We start from the raw sequence: 19,922 nt of genomic DNA on the forward strand, positions 1-19,922 counted from the left end.
CGGTTAAATTTACACCCTTGCCTTTGGTTTCCTGAAGCAGCCAAAGAAGTGTGTCAGACTAGAAAGTTGTAGTGGGACCAGTTTGTCTCTAGATTGTTGGCCGCTAAATTAGGCGTATTATAGGTTTTCCAAACCGCCAGTGGATCAGCTGCATACTGGAAGACAGGCGACTGCAGTTGAACAGCTGTATGCATTAAAAATGTTATAACTGACACACCTTTGCTCAGAAGGTAATACCGTCTTACTGTATTTTTTCATCGTCGTGTTTTCCTTCAAACGGAGCAAACCTTTAACACATTTAACAGTTTAGAAGAATCACATTGCATGAAACACATGCAATCGTTCGGATTTGCCACAACTGCATTACAAAGGAGAAAAGGTCATAGACCCCTCCCCCCCCCCCTCATTTGCAATTATAACGGGTGAAGCTATCATTGCAAAAGGCTATTGGACAAATGTTTACATTAACTTAACTCTTGTCTTTGATGGATTTTCTCGCTTTGATTTCATCGGTTTGATCTGACCACTGTAAATACGCAGAGCGTTGTTAAATGAAGCGAATCAGCTCAGCACTAGTATTGTGGGAGTAGGCGGCGAGGTTTGCACACCAATGCGAATCTCGTACCAAAAACAATCAGGGGTATTTATAATGATATCACTATTTGCACACGGGCATTACAGTCCATTCTCAATTGATCCTTCAGTACATACGCATCGGTATTCTATAAGAATGAGGGGCCTCCATGGCTCAGTTGCTTAGCTCTCTCCCGCAGCATAATCACCCAGGAGCCTCTCACCAATGCGGTCGCTTACATGGGAAGATCTGCCAGCAACCTGGTCGTGGGTTTCCCCTGGGCTCTGCTCGGTTTCCTCTCACCATAATGCTGGCCGCCGTCATAGTACGGCGTTAAAAACCATTCAAATCAAAACTATAAGCACAACAATCTCTATAACAGGAAGCACGTCAGTATGGAATCATATGATCCTGTACAGTAGGGCTCAAATGTACTAGATTCTGTATTCATTAACACGGTGTTTATGAAGCTCGAGGGGAGTTTAATAACGGTACCACTATCAGGTTTCCAACACTAAAACCCTGACTGTGCTGTGAAGCTGCACGGGATCACCCGAAAAAACACCTGTTTTGCTCGGCTCTATCAACGCCTCGCCTCTGTTAACTTAACAATCAGGTCTCCTGTGGTTATGAGCTGTTGGAACAAAGACTCTAGATTATACACTGTACAGTTAATTTGTCTAATGACCGCAATAAGCAGATGAGGACAGCCATTAAGGACTAAATGTTAGTATTTTAGCTCAGTTATCGGGCTGGACACTACTGACATTTATGATTGGTTCTTTACCGAGCATGCGCTTTATACTGTGTTTGAGCTATGCTGATCTCATCCACATAATACGAACTATAAAACAATCGCATAACAACGTTATAGTTCTACATCTAGGTTGCAGAAGTATTTACAGTATAAAGGTAATGAAAATTACCTGAGGTTTTAGCTTCATTTATCCCCTGGGATATATGTACAATATATCTTCAAGAAACATAGCAGGGGTATATGGTTTACACATTGGTCAATGTAACTTCCTAAAAATGAAAAGACAATCGACACATTATTGGTGTTAAAAAAAGGTATACAGCACAGTCGAATCTCAGTCTAATTTTCAGGAAGTGTTTGCCACGGTGTCTTATGTCACGAGTGTGTCCTGAAGATTAATTTAAGACATACATGCATTGTCCATGTGTTGTTTAATTACCGTAACCTCTATGATGCCAGAAAAGCCGACTATACGTTACTTGTAAAATCAGTTCTTTGTTTAAGACCATCACAATGACAAACTTAGGATGGTTAAAAGAAAAAAGAGCAAATTATTTAACTTTAGTTATTTCAGAAAAAGGGAATACTCCATATTAGATATACCGAAAACATCAATGTCGCGTCATTTGTACCCTTCGCCCCTTCCAGTCTATGTGACAAAAGGCAAAACAAGGACGTCACAAAGGAAACAGCTGTGTTCTCCAATTACAGAAAAAGTCTCGCCTGATTGAATGCAACTGATACGATGGATTTCGCTTTCCTAGATATGTGATGTTGTATATCTCGCTTATACAACATCATAACGTAAAGTGGATACACAACAAAGAAACATAGTTTTGTCGTTTACTTAACGTTTTTTCCTCCATATTTCCTGGCCTGTTCAAATTACATCCATAAGGAAAAAGTATAACTGGCATGCACCATCACGCACGGTGTACGTGTGTACTTTTGATAACTTTTGATTACTTTTAAATATACGGAGATAGTTTGTTTTTTTAACTTACTCAGTCGGTTAATGTAGATCTAGGTTAGGCATTCCAAATTTTTCTGCCTTGGACAGTTCTAACCTATGTTTAAGTTTCAGAATTACACAGTTTGAAATGTTCCCTCCTACTACCTCTTAGTCGTTCAATGATAAATTTGCTGTGGAGCTCAGTGGTTCGCTATGTAGGGGTGAAGGAGTGTACTCTGACGATGTGTGTTTCACTAAATATACTTTCAAAACTGGTTACTGTAAAGGCAGTGCACCAGCAGACATAGCCTAAGCCCCCATTGAGGATAAAACCCAATTTTGATATCTTTATCTTTGACTTCTACGAGCTATAGAAACTTGGCAGCATTTAGTGACAGAAATGTATAGCTCATAGCTGATGTTTTGATTACCTTTACCTGTGACCTGTCAGTCATCCAAACTTATTCATGACCCTTTTAGGCTATGAAGTAGTTTTTATCAGTGGCATAGAACATCTTCATCATATGAACCATATGCAGCACAAATTACCTGCGGGTATTTTGCAACATCGAAACTAACAGCTGTAGCGGTCTCTCACATCTGAAGGCGGCGGTTAACGTCTCATCAGTGATGTAATGCAGCTGCCCTAAAGGCGGGATGTTCAGGCTTAGCAGCCTTAACTCATCATAAACTAAAGTCCAGTCGGTAGATCAAACAGATTACATTTCTTTTGAAGCTGATGCAGATATTTTCTTTAGATATACCTGGCTTCAGAGCTAAGGGTTTTTGAAAGGGTGTACACTCTACTTAAAAAGTTAAAGATGTTGCGATAAATTGATCATGGCATAGGTTTATTTTCAAATACAACGGTAATGATAGTTACGTTAACTATTGAGACCGCAGACTGCCTCTGCTAGAATTTGGTCACAATAGAAACAAATAGCAGTTTAACTGGAACTGAAGGCTAGTTAACCGTATTATGACTTCAAATAAGCATCAGTAAAATTGGGGTCTAATTTATACCCGGGCTTCTAAAAGCGAATAGGTTTGTTCCATGAAACTGCACCCTGGTCACTAGAGCCAGTCAAAATTAGCGCTGGCTGTAATTTTCTTAAATATACCAAACTAACAAACCCCAATCGATAGGCAAAAGCCGCAGCGCTTTTCAGAAGACTTTCTGATGACGGAACAACCAGAGCCAAAGTTATCAAACAGAAGATCACCAACAGGCTTAATGTGTGATAAGAAATATTTAACGGTCGTAATAAAGTCCTGTTTGGTACAATTGGTGGTTATAGGCGGAGACTAAGGTCAATGGCTTGGAAAATCAGGACCCATGTACTTGTATACAGTGTCGATCCTATTATGAAACGCTTGGACGAAATTACAGTAAACTGTTATTGGAGTGGATTAGTCTTAAAGCACAAAAGTCTTAAAGTAAGTCTGTTGGAATCGTTATCAAAATTCATCTTATAAATACAACCATTTACGGAGTATAACCAGTTATTACAGTCTACGTTCTCACAGTGCTGCCAACTACAGACAAGTTTTCTCACGTATTGCGTTTTTATGGCGTGTATATACTTCCCTTGGCTGCACTTTCCAAGAATGTATTCTTTGCCTCGCTTAAGCTGTCAGTTTTCCGGGAAAAGCAGTCGAGGGTGATTGTAAAATCAGACTGTTAACTTGGACCATTTATTTCTGTCTTGACTCTTAGCCAATAAATCTGACGCCTGTTATCGCATTTGGGCACTTCTACAAGGACAGATGACGATCGGTAGACGGATGTATACATAAAAAATGTTGTAATTAACAGACTTTTTCTCAGCTGTGTTGTTGGAGAGTTTTAACGCCCTCTTCCCGTCACACAGGCCAAACTCGCACGGTTTGGCATTTTACACCCGTCGCTCGAAGCACAACCTCTTAGCGTTTCCCCTTTTGGATTATACCACATTTACATGACACAACAAGGCTCGAAACATGTCTTTTACTGTAAACAGGCTGTCCATCAGTTAGGTGAGATGTCCGGGGATAGCAACCATCATTCAGCAGAAACTAAAATGCTTCTGTAGTTTATACAGATTTGTGAAATTCCACCAAAAAATACACTTCTTTAGGAGTTTATATAAATATTGTCTTTAGTTCGCTTCAGAACTGAGAGAGAGTATTTGCTGATTTCACGATAGGGTTTACTCTGTATTATTACATTTAATGACCCGGGAGCCTCTCACCAGTGTGGTCGCCATGAGTTCAAGTCCAGTTTATTACGTGGGGAGGTCTGACAGCAACCTGGCTATCGTCGTAGGTTTCCCCCGGAGTCGGTTCGACTTCCCCCCATATACCCCCGATGTATAAGTGAAATATTGTTGAGTAGGGCGTAAAACACCAATGAAATAAATAAATAATAAATTTAACACTGTAGTGACCATTTGACCGTGCATATTATGAATAAATAAAAACACCAATGAAATAAATAAATAATAAATTTAACACTGTAGTGACCATTTGACCGTGCATATTATGTCCATTTTTACATGAATTTATTTTTTTATTTTTTTTTTTACAGCAAATGTTTCTACACAGAAATAATAACTGATTTATCGCATCAGTAATGATAATTAAATGTTCTGATCTGGTGTACCACAGGCTAGATATGAAAACATATAACAGTACAATGGAATCTGAAGCCGAGTTAACCACATAATGACTTCAGATTAAACCCAACGTGATGATAGCTGGGTGTATCTACCGGGTATTCTCAAACAACATAATTTTCTGTGAAGTTTATGTTTTTTGTCCCGACAGATGTTCCTCTCTATATATACCAACCGGACGAACGACAATAAATGAGACTGTAGTAATTCTCTTTAATACAGAATGTTAAAGCTTGTTATTAAGGATTGTTAGGCTAAACACAGTGTACATATAACCGTTTGCAGAGGACATTTTGATGATAGAAAAACAAAACCGACAGTTACTATAACGAGGATGTAGAAATCTCGCCTTGTGGCATTTGTTAGTTCCTGTGAGTTGTGTCTTGATTTCGATCAGTCAGATTTATTTATGTATTTATGATTGATGTTTTACGCCGAACTCAAGAGTATTTCATTTATACGACGGCGGCAAGCATTGTGGTCGGAGGAAACCGGGCAGAGCCCAGGGGAAACCCACGACCATCCGCAGGTTACTGAAAGACCTTCCCACTTACGGCCGGAGAGGAAGATAGCATGAGCTGGACTTGAACTCACAGAGACCGCACTGGTAAGAGGCTCCTAGGTCATTATGCTGCGCTAGCGCGCTAACCAACTGAGCCACGGAGGGCCCGCGTTCAGACAGAAGATATTATTACAAAAACTGGTGAGTGTGTGGATATTTCATCTATATTCGTCAACTTTAAGAACTGTTGGTTACTTTTTGGCATGAATACGTCTAATTTTTTTATGTTATATACCTTCTAAGTTCTTCGTTGTTTCGGAAATCGATTATTGATCAAGAAATTCGATTATGATTGGCGTGTCGTATATCAATGTCTATCACGACCCCTAGATCAAAGAGAAATTCACAGACAGACTTACTTTGTGATCAGGAACAAAGGCTCAATAAAAATGTGATGGTGCATAACCGGTGATTGAAGACGGCGGGTAAGGTGAAAGGGTCGACCTTATTTTGGGACGCAGCTATGAAATAACAATAAAACTAAAGTCTGACTGATTCGTTTTTATGCACATTGATAGAAAAGGCAAATCTCTTGGAACAAACATCAAAATTCCTCAGATAAATACGACTATTTATGAAGAATAGTGAGCCATTACAATCTACGTTCCACAGTCTTGCTAGGCAGAGGCAACTTTTCTCACATTTTACGTTTTTATGACGGCCAATTTCTTCTCTTGTTAAGACTGTAAACTTTGCTTCGCTGATATTCCGGAGAGACAGAATACTGTCAAATCACAAAGTATTGTTGGAGATTTTTAAAACCCTGTTTCCTGTCACACACATGAAACCTATGAAATTTTGCAGTTTAAACCCGCCACACGAATACAGTGCCTTTAAAACACGATCTCGCGGCTACTCGTGTTACTTGATTACACCACATTTCTGTGACATACTCTGTCATTTACAATCATAACTTATTATTGTTTTGAAATCATCATGCAAAAACTGTTTCTTATGCTTAATAGTGCTATTTGATTTCACTTTGTTTTGCTGGTGTCCATGGCTATGAGTAGGAATCGGAATGTGTCATCAATTCTCTCATTTCTAATTTCGCAAATTTCCCTTCGCGGTGCGGTCAGATCGTACCAGAAAGATTGTCCAAGACAAATCGTCCAACAAATTTGGTCAAATCGTCGAAGCTACAGAATCGTATTCTCCCAGATGTATAATCATATCGTACATAGAGTGGTGATCTACTCAGTTCTATAATAAAGTTTGACGCACACAAAGAACACTAAGCATGTTTCCCACTAGTTTAGTGATATTTTGAGAAGGCTAATACTTCTAAGCTCATATATAAATCTGCTAAAAAGCTCAAAATTACACCCAGCCAACTTTATTTACTGACAAGTTTCTGCATGGTATTTTTGCAAAATGCCATAAGGAAACCTCTGGCTTTAAGTATCCTCCCTGGCACCAATGTGTACCCCATTTAAAATCTCACCATCTCATCATTCAGACTTGAATTTCTTCCATAAACTTAATTAGACTGACCCATTAAACCGGAGTAAAGGTTACTCAAAGCTATCTGAAGGGAAAGTAAAGTTGGATCGACCCTTTGTCTTCTGCTTAACGGGTTAATCCGCATCTGGAGATCTCAGAAATTACTGCAGATTTAGATTTTACTGATTGTTCATCTTGTTAACATTTTGTTAAACCGGGTAAACAGATACCACGACTTATAATATCGGTAGATTTTCTTATGAAAGTTGACATGAGAAGAACATTTTTATTCAATGGAAGCGTTAAAAATGTATGACCCATTCTGAACACAAATAACTATTGCAACATTTCATAGCCTACATATGGTTACATGGAAATGGTCTTTGCTAACAAAACCCTCTTCATATTTAAAAGGAGTGATAAGAGACAGGCAAGGCTAGCTATACTCCAAAATAGTTATATACGCCACTGTCTAGACTGTCGATGTATTTCAGCTCTTAAGGTCGGTCTACTGAACAGGTCCGTCTTTCCTGAAATCGATTTCAGACGCCGAAGCTTTCTTTCAGTATTTAAAACTGTGTGAAGGGTATAGTTGTGACGGAATGTCCGTTCCGCTTGACCATGGAGACCCACTGAGTTTAGATTTAATGTTTTGCTTCAAATGCTCAAAAAAGCAAGTAGTTTTGTACGTGTATCTAAAAATCAATCGAAGCGATTTTTGGTATTACTGAGACTCCTAATAAAATGGCCATAAGAATAGCCATATTCCAGTTTTATTGACGGCTGCTTTAATTTTGAGGAGTATGTCAAATTACATTGCCGCGTCCCTACAAGTTCAAACACTGGTGCGTGTGGGTATCCAAATATGTTTTGAGAGTGCGTATGGGTTTCCTCTTTTCGTTGAAATAACAAGTTGCTAGGGGGATGTATATGTAAGCAATGTCTAGGTACGTAACTTCTGTCTGTTTAAATATATTTGTAAAACCCTTTGTTAGTCCACTAATTGGTGAATCCACAAGGATCAGAAACCCGTCCGGGACACTTCAATGCCGTTTTCACTCCGGTATATCTCACTCAGTTTGCACTGCCTAACCGAATCTAGCCAAGTCAGTAGGCCTATTTGGTGGCGTTTGGAGCGACGCGTTGGACGGGCGGTGCTGATGTCCAATCACGCGTCCTGCCACTGATGTATTGAGGCTGGACAAACCGTTCACGAGATTTAACCGATACAGTGTTCAGATGATCGCGGTTCAAGCATCCATGGTTAGAGAATCAAGCGGGCGAGTTGCCCCATTATACGTCGATTGAGCAATTCTCAAAGGCTTCAAATTGCCAGACAGTAAATGGAAATCGACTGATAAGCAATGAGGTGCACACGCTGCTTCACTACGCTTCAGTCCCTTGTGCAGATTCGAAGCGCTCAGCTAAGACAAAGGGACAGAGCATCGAGCAGTTTTTATTTTTCCTGATACAGTGGTGCGGATTGCATCTATATATTATTGTACATTAAGCATTAAGCAATAGATTGTATAGTAATTTAAGTCTCGGCATTTACATGTTAAAGCACATATAAGTCAAGGTCAAGGCCAGGCCCAAGGACAACTTGTCTGAGAGTACATGGGATATGAAACACACGACAAATTAATTCTGTGATTTACTTATATTTTAACACCGTCCTAAAGAATACTTTGCCTTAACAGTACGGAGACCAATTCAGGGGTATGTGTAACAGAGGTGATCCATACACCTTACAAATTTGTGACTCTTACAAAGAAATCTTTACATTATTGTTAGCGATCGTACAAATTTAAAAACTTATCCCGAAAAATGTGGATTTCATACAGTTTTATTTATGAAGTGCGAGATAGCGAAATTACGTAACACAATTATGAATACCCGGTTCCTTATCAAGGAACTGTATTGAACATGCGCGTTGAGACGTACGTCTGCTTCATACAGTCATTCAGAGACAGGGAGTGTGGTTAGGAATATTCAGTCTGTCATAGATCCTATGCTGTCCCACGTGACACCGTGACCTCCCAGAAGGCCTATTCATTACATGATTACTTTCGGTAGCCGGCATAATGGCAGTTCAGTGTTGGATTAAACAGTGATTACTGTTTACTGGAATGGTCTGCTACGTACACAGCCCCCAGAAACATTAAATAAGAAAAACAAAGAGTACAGATACATGGGGATTCATCATTGCTCATTTCACCTGGAATCTTAGTATACCTTGATGACAACTCAGACCATATGTGGCATTCGTTTGTATGGTGCAGAATCTACTGATGCAGCTGGTATTTATCAGACAGATATTTGTCGATTATTTTTCTCCGTGTATTGTTTTCTAATCTGTTTGCGCTAGTCTGTGAACGAACACGAAAGCTGTCCACTTTTAGCCACTATCTAACAGTTACACATTTCCCCCTTGTTCAGTTTTGCAGTTGACAAGATCCAAAGTCTACCACAGGGAAATAAACTGCCATGTTTGTGTTACAGCTTTCTGTCTAATGAGTGACATGAATTGCTTCAGGAGACATTTGATATGCCTCCATGAAGGAATACATCCCTGAAGAAATTGTACTTGTTCCAACTCCATGGTCCTTCATTACCGCTGGAACTGGTTTCTTTTTTTTATGCTGTCTACAAAGAGTCACTGATAAGCGATGACATCTTCTTCACCAAATAGAAAATGGCGCGCGTCTCATCCTAGTTTGACCAGTCCGCCAATAATAACGGTAATCTACTATCCACATATAATAACAGCAATCTGCTTAAACTGGACGCGCCAAACATCACGTTCATTATGGAGTGGATAACTGCCGAGCAAACCGATAGGCGAAGCAGAATGACACCTGTCCGATGATCGCCACAACATACCAAAGACTGGTTCAGGGACTGACCTAAAGCTCCCACGTTAGCCATGGATGTAGGAGTCTGGTGGCATACACCAGTGATACATGTAAGTTAACGCTTTGATTACTATAGCCTACGGCAAATTTAGGATCAGGTCATAAACCATCTGGTTTATTAGAGACAAAAGAATAGTGAAGACGGTTTCTGACATTTGTTAATTGTAACCTAATTATAAGCACAACACAAAGAAAAATCACCAAGTACACACTATTCGGCGTTTCCCTTTCCATGCCGTCGTACTGCCCACGAAACAGAACATCCAATCCATATAAAATTCAGCTGGAACTCAGTTTCTGCACAATAAACTAGATTATACTCTCAACAGCTTCGCTGAGGATTCTAAATTATGTACGTGGCACATTTTAACTTATACTAACTATATCTGCTTTCATTTTTGAAGTCATGCTAACCATGTATTTTTCTTTATTTCATTCATGTTTGTCTTCATAGTCACGATTTTTCACAAGTAAGATAGCTGTGCCTGAAGTAAACACCAGCATTTCGTACGTTACTGACGTTACTTTCCCTCGTGTGATGTAGAGAGAAGTGATTTCTCTACACTGTACAAATGCTTCCGTCGACCGTTAATCGATGCCAAGGCCCGACAAACAATTAGAGCTCGACATATATATATATATATATATATATATATATATATATATATATATATATATATATATATATATATATATATATATATATATATATATATATATTAGGAATGGGATTATAAGCTGTCAGTCATGGGTTCTATGTCATTTCAGATATTCTACACTTTCCAAGTAATGCTACATATGTTAATACCAAATTTGTAAGTAAAAATGTATACAGTGTGTATTCAGTGAATATGTACTGCTCGTGACTACATGTGTAGAAACCGTACTTAGTTCTCCAAGGCTCATCCACTGATTCATTTATTTTATTTATTTGATTTTCTGTTTTACGCCGTACTCAAGAATATTTCACTTATACGACGGTGGCCAGTATTATTGTGGGAGGAAAGCAACTCGTACAACTTAATGGAAGGCACAAGTCCCGACTTCCCTGTCACAACTGCCGTAACACGATACGGATCGTAATGAAAAAGTGGGTATGAAACCTGCTTATACTATTGACGTTATAGTTTCAATTTTGCCTACATCGTTTGTGCTTATAATTTCCCTCAGATGCCTTTCTATGTGTAGGGCTATATGCGCTTGTATTATTCCAATATTCAGTAATCAGTGGGCCCTTGTTTAATTTTGGACGGCTGAATTTTGCTTAATCAAAATAATCACAGTGAGAATCTAAGAATATAATCAATAAGCGTTCGTGGGTAGTCAGGTTGGATGACAGGAGCGTGAAGAAACTCCGAGGTCCCCCAGGACACGTCTCTTTCACAATTCTACAAGAAACAATCAGCTGTGCCATTATATCATATACTGGACAATTGGGCACAGACACCCTGGCTACATTAATATAAAACAGTTAATGGCCAGACTATAATGGAGAAGTGAAAAAGGCGCAATTCCATTTTAATCATCAAAGAGCCTGTCACGAACATAATGAAATGAAATATTTTATTCGGTAGCACATCAAATTATCTCTTCCGTACAACATGATTTACCTCATGTATGTTTTAGCCAGAACGTGAACTGAAAAACAACTTTGATTCTCTGTCGTATTTCCACGAGTTATGAAAATAAATATCCATGGTTATTCATTCAAGCCAGTATTTATACATTCACTCAATCATTTCTTAACTCATTTACTCAAGCACTTACTCAAATACCCATTCACTTCCTGTCTTAGCCAGGATATATGTGAGCTGAGAGATAACTGTAATACTGGAATGGAACGGACGGATTTCCACGCATTAGGAAAATGGATATCTACTGCAATTCATTCAGTCATATATTTATTCATTCACTTACTCGTTCAGTTCAATCACTCATCCACTCACACATTCTCTAATGGAACGGACAAATTTAGGCGCTTTGTGGGAAAATGGATATCTATGGAATTCAATCATGCATTTGTTCATTCACTTTATCATTCCCCAGCTCACTTATTCTTTCACTCACACGTTGACTCATTGACTCTACGAGTTGATGTTTTTTTATTTGGTCTTTCACGTCTAAATCTAGAATATTTCCTATGGGGTGGTCATGTTAATCGGCTTAGTGTACCGCATTTCTCCTGATCTAACCACCCTTCGCCAGGTACCTAACAAACCTACTGACAACTCCTTGGGGTGAATGAAGGTTTAAGCGATTCATAACATGCTAATGAACTAGTCCTTCGGAAGTGAATTTAATTGCTAAGAATTCGGTAAGAGATATGAGCGCTCTCGAACGGAAATTAAACCATTTTGAGTTCAGGTTCTCAAACTGAAGTTAATTATTGTTTGATTGCTTAATTGTTAGCTAAAAATGCATTTCTATGCACGTTTGTTGTATACTGTCCAGTCTTTTTAATAAAAGTTCCTTCAATAGCTGCAGATCGAGTTAAAGAAATGTTTTCGCTGGTATTAAAGGAAACCTGATCGCTTGAGATTTGCCAAGTACATCATTCTTTACTTATGCGGTATATCTAAAATATTCTTCACTGCAGAATAAAAAAAAACAAATCAAATACAGCTGGTGTGTTATGAAATATGTAGATATGTATGCATTTACCGGATGAGTGTTTAACCCTACTCAAGAATATTTCACGTTATGGTCGTTAGCTTTATAGATGGAGGAAGCGAAGATGCTTAATCAGTGTGGGCTCTACGGACTCCTTCGTCGCCATATGACTGAAAAATTGCCAAGTACGACGTTAAACCCCATGCACTCACCCACTCACTTATTCGGTGTGGGAGATAATTGTTTGAATTTAATGGAAGATGCTTATTTCATTTAGATGACGTATTTCCTGTGGCGTTAAATGGTCACGCATGCAAAAACCACAACTCCGAAAGAAGTTGACACCGTTTCTCTCACTAGAGTTGCATCACGTGAAACGTGTCCATGACCACATTGTAAAGAAGCTCTCTGGGAACTCAATGAGTTTACATCGTAAAGTGGTCTACTTAGCGACGTTTGCACGTCTGAGCATTGATGCTAGGTCTTATACAGCACTGAGCAGTACTTGTAAGCAGATACCATTTATTTTAAGAGGTGGGATGTTATCAACCACGACGTACCGTGCTCCTCCAGGTGCCGGACCTTAGCCGCCCGTGGGGATATAGCTCTGTGAGAACCTTCATGCAATCACATATTGCATCAGGTGACTTGAATAGCGAGCTCCTTGAAAAGCACATTGTGATATTGTCCCATAGGACGGCTCTGTAAACTGTCAATATACACGTATACAGAATAAAATCTCTCATGAAACCGGTGACATACAGATGTGCACACTATACTCAATGGTGACAGTTTGTCCAAAGGTCCAGAAGAAGTCTGTAGTTGTTCATTATATGGTATACCACACATATGTCCTTCAGTGTGTGACTAGAAAAACTACTTTCATCACACATCAAAAGATTTCCGTCCAAAGGTGAAAGCAAAAACGAAAAGGTAATAAAGACATCCGAGTAAATAGAACATTAGCGTTGTAACATGCCCATATGTGGGGTTTTCTGTCTCCAGACATTTCCTTAGTGTTCACTGATCACAAGTCATCCCCAGGAAAGATAATGAAGAGTTAATCTAAAATACGTCCGGCTCATCGTTTTATTTAAAGGTACCTGTCTCAACGAACGTCCAGAGTCATTGTTGCTTGTAGATGTGACCACGACCAATAACAGAGAATTTTGAAACAGAGCAAATCACGTCAGCTCTTGTATTGTGGGAATAACTGGAAAGACACCAAACCTTAGACACCATTGTGACACCAGAAACAATTTGCACATCGACACCACCGTTTATTCTCAGTACACATAAGTATTCAATTCACGCTGGAATCTTCATAATAATTATTCGCTCACAACGCACATGACGGAGAAACGAAACAGTTAAAGGTTAAAGGTATGACTATATAAAAGAATCAGTATGCACGAACATCGTGTTTATCGCGATGTGACTATCACAAAAACCCTGATTCTGCCTCGATCTATTCCATCCATTAGCGTAGACTTCCCAGAATCAACCGATAAAAACCTGTTTGCGTGGCTCTATCAATGCCTCGTCCATGTATCGTGGGTAAAAACATGGAACTTACACTCTTGATACAGGTATATCTAATGACCATAACAAGGTTGATGAGGACCTGCTTTGACGAAGTGTTATTATTTCAGCTGAATAATCTGTCTGGGCCAATGATGTGTATTGATTGGACTTTCACTCAGCGCACGAGTTAGTCTATTCTTGTAAAATACTAGGCTCTATCCACCTTCAGCTGTGCAGCGGTACAGTGAACAGGTAAATTATTTCGCTACAGTGTTATATTTCTTAATATTGTTAAGCATTTACAAACATTGGAGATAAAAACTGACACATTTTCTTCAGATGAGATAATATGCAGGATTTTTGTATATGTGATATTGATAGACATACGTGAAACTTCCTGGGACTTAAAATGTGTTTTCTTTGGTATATGAGAAGAAATTTTTTTTCTACGCAGCATTAAAGAGTATACAGCTCAGAGTAATGACCCAGCTCCCTCTCACCAATGCGGTCGCTGTGAGTTCAAGTCCTGATCATGCTTACTTCCTCTCCGGCCGCACGTGGGAAGGTTTGACAGCAACCTGCGGATGGACGTGGGTTTTCCCCGGGCTGTGCCCGGTTTCCTCCCACCATAATGCTGCCCGCCGTGGTATAAGTGAATATTCTTGTGTTCGGCGTACAACACCAATCAAACAAATAAATTAATTAAAGTGTATACCATTTATGACACATTGTGAAGAAAAATCACAATTACAAAAGGTCTTCGCTGACAAAACTCTCATCACATTTAAAACGATTCATGCGAAACGGGCAATGTTAGCAATACTTCAGGATAGTTAAATACGCCTCTCTCTAGGCAGTAGACTGTCGATGCATTTCAGCTCTCAAAGCTTTATTGTATAGGACCTTCTTTTCATAATGAATGTCAGACGCCGAAGTTTTCTTTCTGTCTTCGAAGTTCTAAATTTCTGGAATTGTAAAGAGTGCAGTTGTGACACGTTTCCACCTAACACGCTGTTCGGGTTTAATACCATGTCTCAAACGTTCAAAATTTTTTTCTGTCTACAAATCAATCTAACAAATTTTTCCAGCATTTGCTATTAACGGGAGTCCTAACAAACTGGACATTGGGATAATCATCTGCCAGTTTCATTAACTGCCGGCATGGGCAGGGAACATTTTCATGTTTGTTTTTTAGGAGTTTAATATTACAGAGCCGTTTATCGGCAACACTGTCGTATACAAGGTCAACGGCTAGCGCGTGTGGGTAGCTAAACATTTTTCCAGACCCCGTATCGGTCTCCTCTTTTTGTTGAAACAGCATTTTTATGTTTGTTTTTTGGAGTTTTAACGTTCAAGGTCAACGACTGGGGCGCGTGGGTAGCTAAACATTTTTCCAGACCACGTATCGGTCTTCTCTTTTTGTTAAAACAGCATTTTTATGTTTGTTTTTTAGGTCTTTCATATTAAAGAGCCGTTTATCTACAACACTGTCGTATACAAGGTCAACGGCTGGCGCGCGTGGGTAGCTAAACATTTTTTCCAGACCCCGTTTCGTTCTCCTATTTTCGTTGAAACAGCAAGCAGAAAGTTTCCGACCTGCAAGACGGTTGTGCATGTAAGAAAGATCTGTGAACGTGACTTCAGTGTGTTTATATGTGTATGACCATTGTTAGTCCACTAATCGGTGAATCCGTAAGAAGCAGAAAACTCCTCCCTGACACGACAATGTCATTTTGCACTGCCTGAGTCAACAGCTCTTACCCCCCCCCCCCCCCCCCCCTCATGTGTCGTGCCACACTACCTGGTGATGTTTGGAGGGAATCCGTGGACTGGTGGTGCCCATGTCCAATCATGCTTCCTGCCTCTGATGTACTGCTTATTTTATTCGGCCAGAGCATTGAGCAACCATTCGCAGAAAGTATGTATCTTTTTTTACCTCTTCCATTTCTTCAGATTTCCATGTAAAAACACATTTCGTTATAAGTAAAATCCTAGCCCATTCCAACGACAACTTCTCTGACAGTATGCAATTGAACATGAAACACAGAACTGATTCATTTATCGCCTGATACTTCTAAATACCGTCATCAAGAATACTTATATATCATGGCGTTCAATTCCATAGGTGGATGAAGCAGCAGTGAACATATACCTCTTGTTAGTCAATGAAAACCTTTCCTACATGCTTCGCATTAATAAATAATAGTTTAATATATATGCGACATAGACGGAACTCAAGAGATCTTCATTGAACTCCTGCAAAAGAATCTAGAAACCCGTCAAAATCTATAATTTCAACGACGAAAACTTTTTATTATATATAAGCTATCCTACTACAGTAAAACCAATACCCAGTAAATGTGAACATCACACAGTTTTATTTATGAAATGCAAGATTACGTAACCCAGTTATGAATACCCGCTTCCTTATCAAGGAACTGTATTGAACATGTGCGTCAAGGCGTACATCTGCTTCGTAAAATCAATCAGAGACAGATAGTGTGGTTAGGGATGTTCATAGATTCTTTAATGTCGCACGTGACACCGTGATATCCCAAAAGGGCTATTCTTTCCATGATTAGTTTTGGAGAGTCTTCATAATGGCAGCCCTGTTGCGGATTAAATAGTAATAACAACTGGAATAGTGTGCTATACGATCTTCAGAAACATAAAACAAGTCAAAAAGCAAAGAACGAATGCAGATCCTTTGGCGATTCACCAGTTTTCATTTTACACGCATGGAACCAGCTTTCTTCATGCAAATGATTTTAATATACCTGCTATGAACCCCGTCTTTAAACACTGTATTATATTTTTTTATTTCCTCCTGAGTCATTGTCTAACCTAAATTTTCCTATTTGTTTACGTTTTAGCCTGCACTGTAATTCAATCCAACGTTCTCGAGGCTTCCGTGTTTATGAGTTTAGTGTTAGTGTTAGAATCAAAACACCGCTAAGCCAGCTGACTATTAACGTGCTTCAATCTGGCACAAGCAGGTTTTAGTTCCCGGACATGCCCCTAGTATGTAAGGGTACCACTGTCGGAGAGTAAAGATGAGAAACAACTGGTTTTATTTTAACAAAATAAACAAATGATACAACTGATAATAATATACAAAACAATACAAAACTTTACAAACATATTTGTATCCTTCGTCTATTTTGTTAAAATATATGTATTGATCTTATTCAAGCGTCTTCGTGTATAAACAATTACAAATATATTTGTAATTATTTGTATTGTTCTGTATATTATGATTAGCTGTATCATTTGTCTATTTTGTTAAAATATATGTATAGAACTTATTCAAGCGTCTTCGTGTTTCTTTGTTTGTTCTTGTGTAAGGCCTATCGCGGATCTGAGAGTTAAACAGGCCAGTTGTTTCTCATCTTTACTCTCCGATAGTGGTACCCTTACATATTGGGGGCATGTCCGGGAACTAAAACCTTCTTGTGCCAGATTGAAACACATGAATTGCCTGCATGCTTAGCGGTGTTTTGGTTCCTGTTCTGGATCAAAAAGAGTATGACACATCAATATGCTCTAGCAGTACAATGCCCGAGAAGCAAGTCAGTCAGTAGCTGTGGCTAACACAGTAAATCAGGTAGAGGAGTGTGGTGAGTAGTCTACTATATGTACTGAGCCCAATGAGCCAGGTAGCATTCAAGCTGATTTGTTAGATCCTACATTGGATAACTCAGGTGTATTGAGCAAATTAGATGAAGCGTTAAGTCATCTTTCTAAAAGTCAGAGACAGGATATTTGTAATTTGCTTGAGAACGTTGGATTGCATTACAGTGCAGGCTATAAACAAATGGGAAAATGTAGGTCAGACATTAACATAGGAAGAAATAAAAAAATATAATACAATGTTTAAAGATGGGATTCGTAACATGCCTTGATAACAACTTAGACCATATGTGGCATTCGTTTGTATAGTACACTACCTATTGTTACAGTTAGTAATTATCAAACAGTTATTTTCGCTCTTGTTTCGCCTTCTATTATTTCTAAATCCTTTTGTGGGAAGCTCTGGTCGATCATTGAAGCTGCCCACCTTTAGCCGCTATCTAACACAGTTACACATTTCCCCCGTGTGCAGTTTTGCAGTTCGCAAGATCCAAAGTCTACCACAGGGAAATAAACTGCCATGTTTTTGTTACAGCTTTCTGTCTAATAATTGACATAAATCGCTTCAGGATACATTTGATATGCCTCCATGAAAGAAAACATTCCTGAGGAAATTGACATTCTCCATGGTTCTTTTTTACCGCTCGAACTGTCTTTTTCCTTTATACTTTCCACACAGAGTCACCTTTAAGCGAGGACGTCTTCTTCGCCAACCCCAAAGACTGAGGCTTCTAGAACATTCTCACACTAATTGAAAGGTAATCTACTGTCCACAGGTGTACCACAAGCTGGCCTAAAGGTTGGGCGTTGGCTATGAATGCAGGAGCCGGGTGGCAACACATATAAATTAACATTGTGAGTACTATAACCGCATAGAAATTTAGTATTATGTCATAGGTTATCGGCGAGAGCATATTGTTCATTAGAGCCAAAATAAGGGTGAATACAGTTTCTGACATTTGTCATTAGTGGGCTAGGTATAAACGCAGCAGGAAAACATTATGCACTACACTGTGCAAACTGGTAATAAAGGAGCTATGTTTGAGTTTCCCTTTTCATTTGTTCCTTTTCCTTTGTGATGAACGGGTTTGCCCTTGTCCTTCCAGAATAATGGAATACCCAATCTATACAAAATTCACATGGAACTCAATTTCACCTCCTAGCTATTTCGTGGAGGTTCTAAATTATGTACGTTGCATAGGACAACTTATACCACTAACTGTATCCTCTTCATTTTTTAAAGTAATACCTTGTCTAAAATCTGTGTCTTTATTTGATTGTTGTTCATCATCATATTTTTTCAGTGATATAAGACGACTGTAAGATTTATGGATTAGGGATAGCTGGGCGCCAGGAATAAGCCTACAGCATTTGGCAAGTGACTGACAAGCGTTCTCTTGAGTGACGTACGGTCAACTGGCTTGCAACGTGCATAAGGCTGCACAAATGGTTCCTCTAACACCACCAACCGTTTTTTGTTATTACTGCCCTACGAACAATAGGCCACGGCCATATCACCCACGGAGGCGAACGAAAACTCTAAGTAAGGGAAACACATGTCAAAATAACTTTTAAAAAGCACATTTGTAAGGGACGGAAATGCTATAGATGACTTTTTGTGTCATGTAAGTTTTTTAAAAAAAAGTATGCCAATGGAATGGCTCATTCATAACCAATGCGTGTAGCTAAAGCGTAGACACAAGGCCCTGCTTTTCTGTCACTACCACTGTAACACAATGTCGTTCGTAATGAAACTGTGTGTGAGAAACTTGCTTATAGGCCTACTACTGGAGTTATAGCTGCAATTTTGCCTTCAACGTTTGTTCTCGTATAATTTCCCTCAGAGGTCTTAGTGCGGCCCACCATGCCCCTTTGTTTTTCTAAGCAACATTAAGTATCAGGATCATGTTAAATTTTGGACCGCTGGCCTTTGCTTAATCAAAAATAATCACAGGGAAATCTAAGAGTGTAATCAATAAGCGTTTGTGGGTAGTCAGGTGGGATGACAGGAGCGTGAAGGAATTCCGAGACCCCCAGGACATGTCTCTCTCATAATTCCACAAGACACAGCCAGCTGTGCCATTATATATTATATTGGACAATTGGGCGCAGACACTCTGGCTACATTTATATAAAACTACTAATGGCCAGTCTGTAATGAAGAAGTGAAAAAAGACGTACTTCCATTTTAATCAACTTACTTACACGAACTTAATGAAATGAAATATTTTATTCGATAGCGTATCAATGTATCTTTAACCTCCTGTGATTATCTCTTTATTTTCGTGTTAACCAGAACGT

Source organism: Liolophura sinensis, chromosome 6, assembly GCF_032854445.1.
Source record: "Liolophura sinensis isolate JHLJ2023 chromosome 6, CUHK_Ljap_v2, whole genome shotgun sequence".
NCBI classification, from domain to species: domain Eukaryota; kingdom Metazoa; phylum Mollusca; class Polyplacophora; order Chitonida; family Chitonidae; genus Liolophura; species Liolophura sinensis.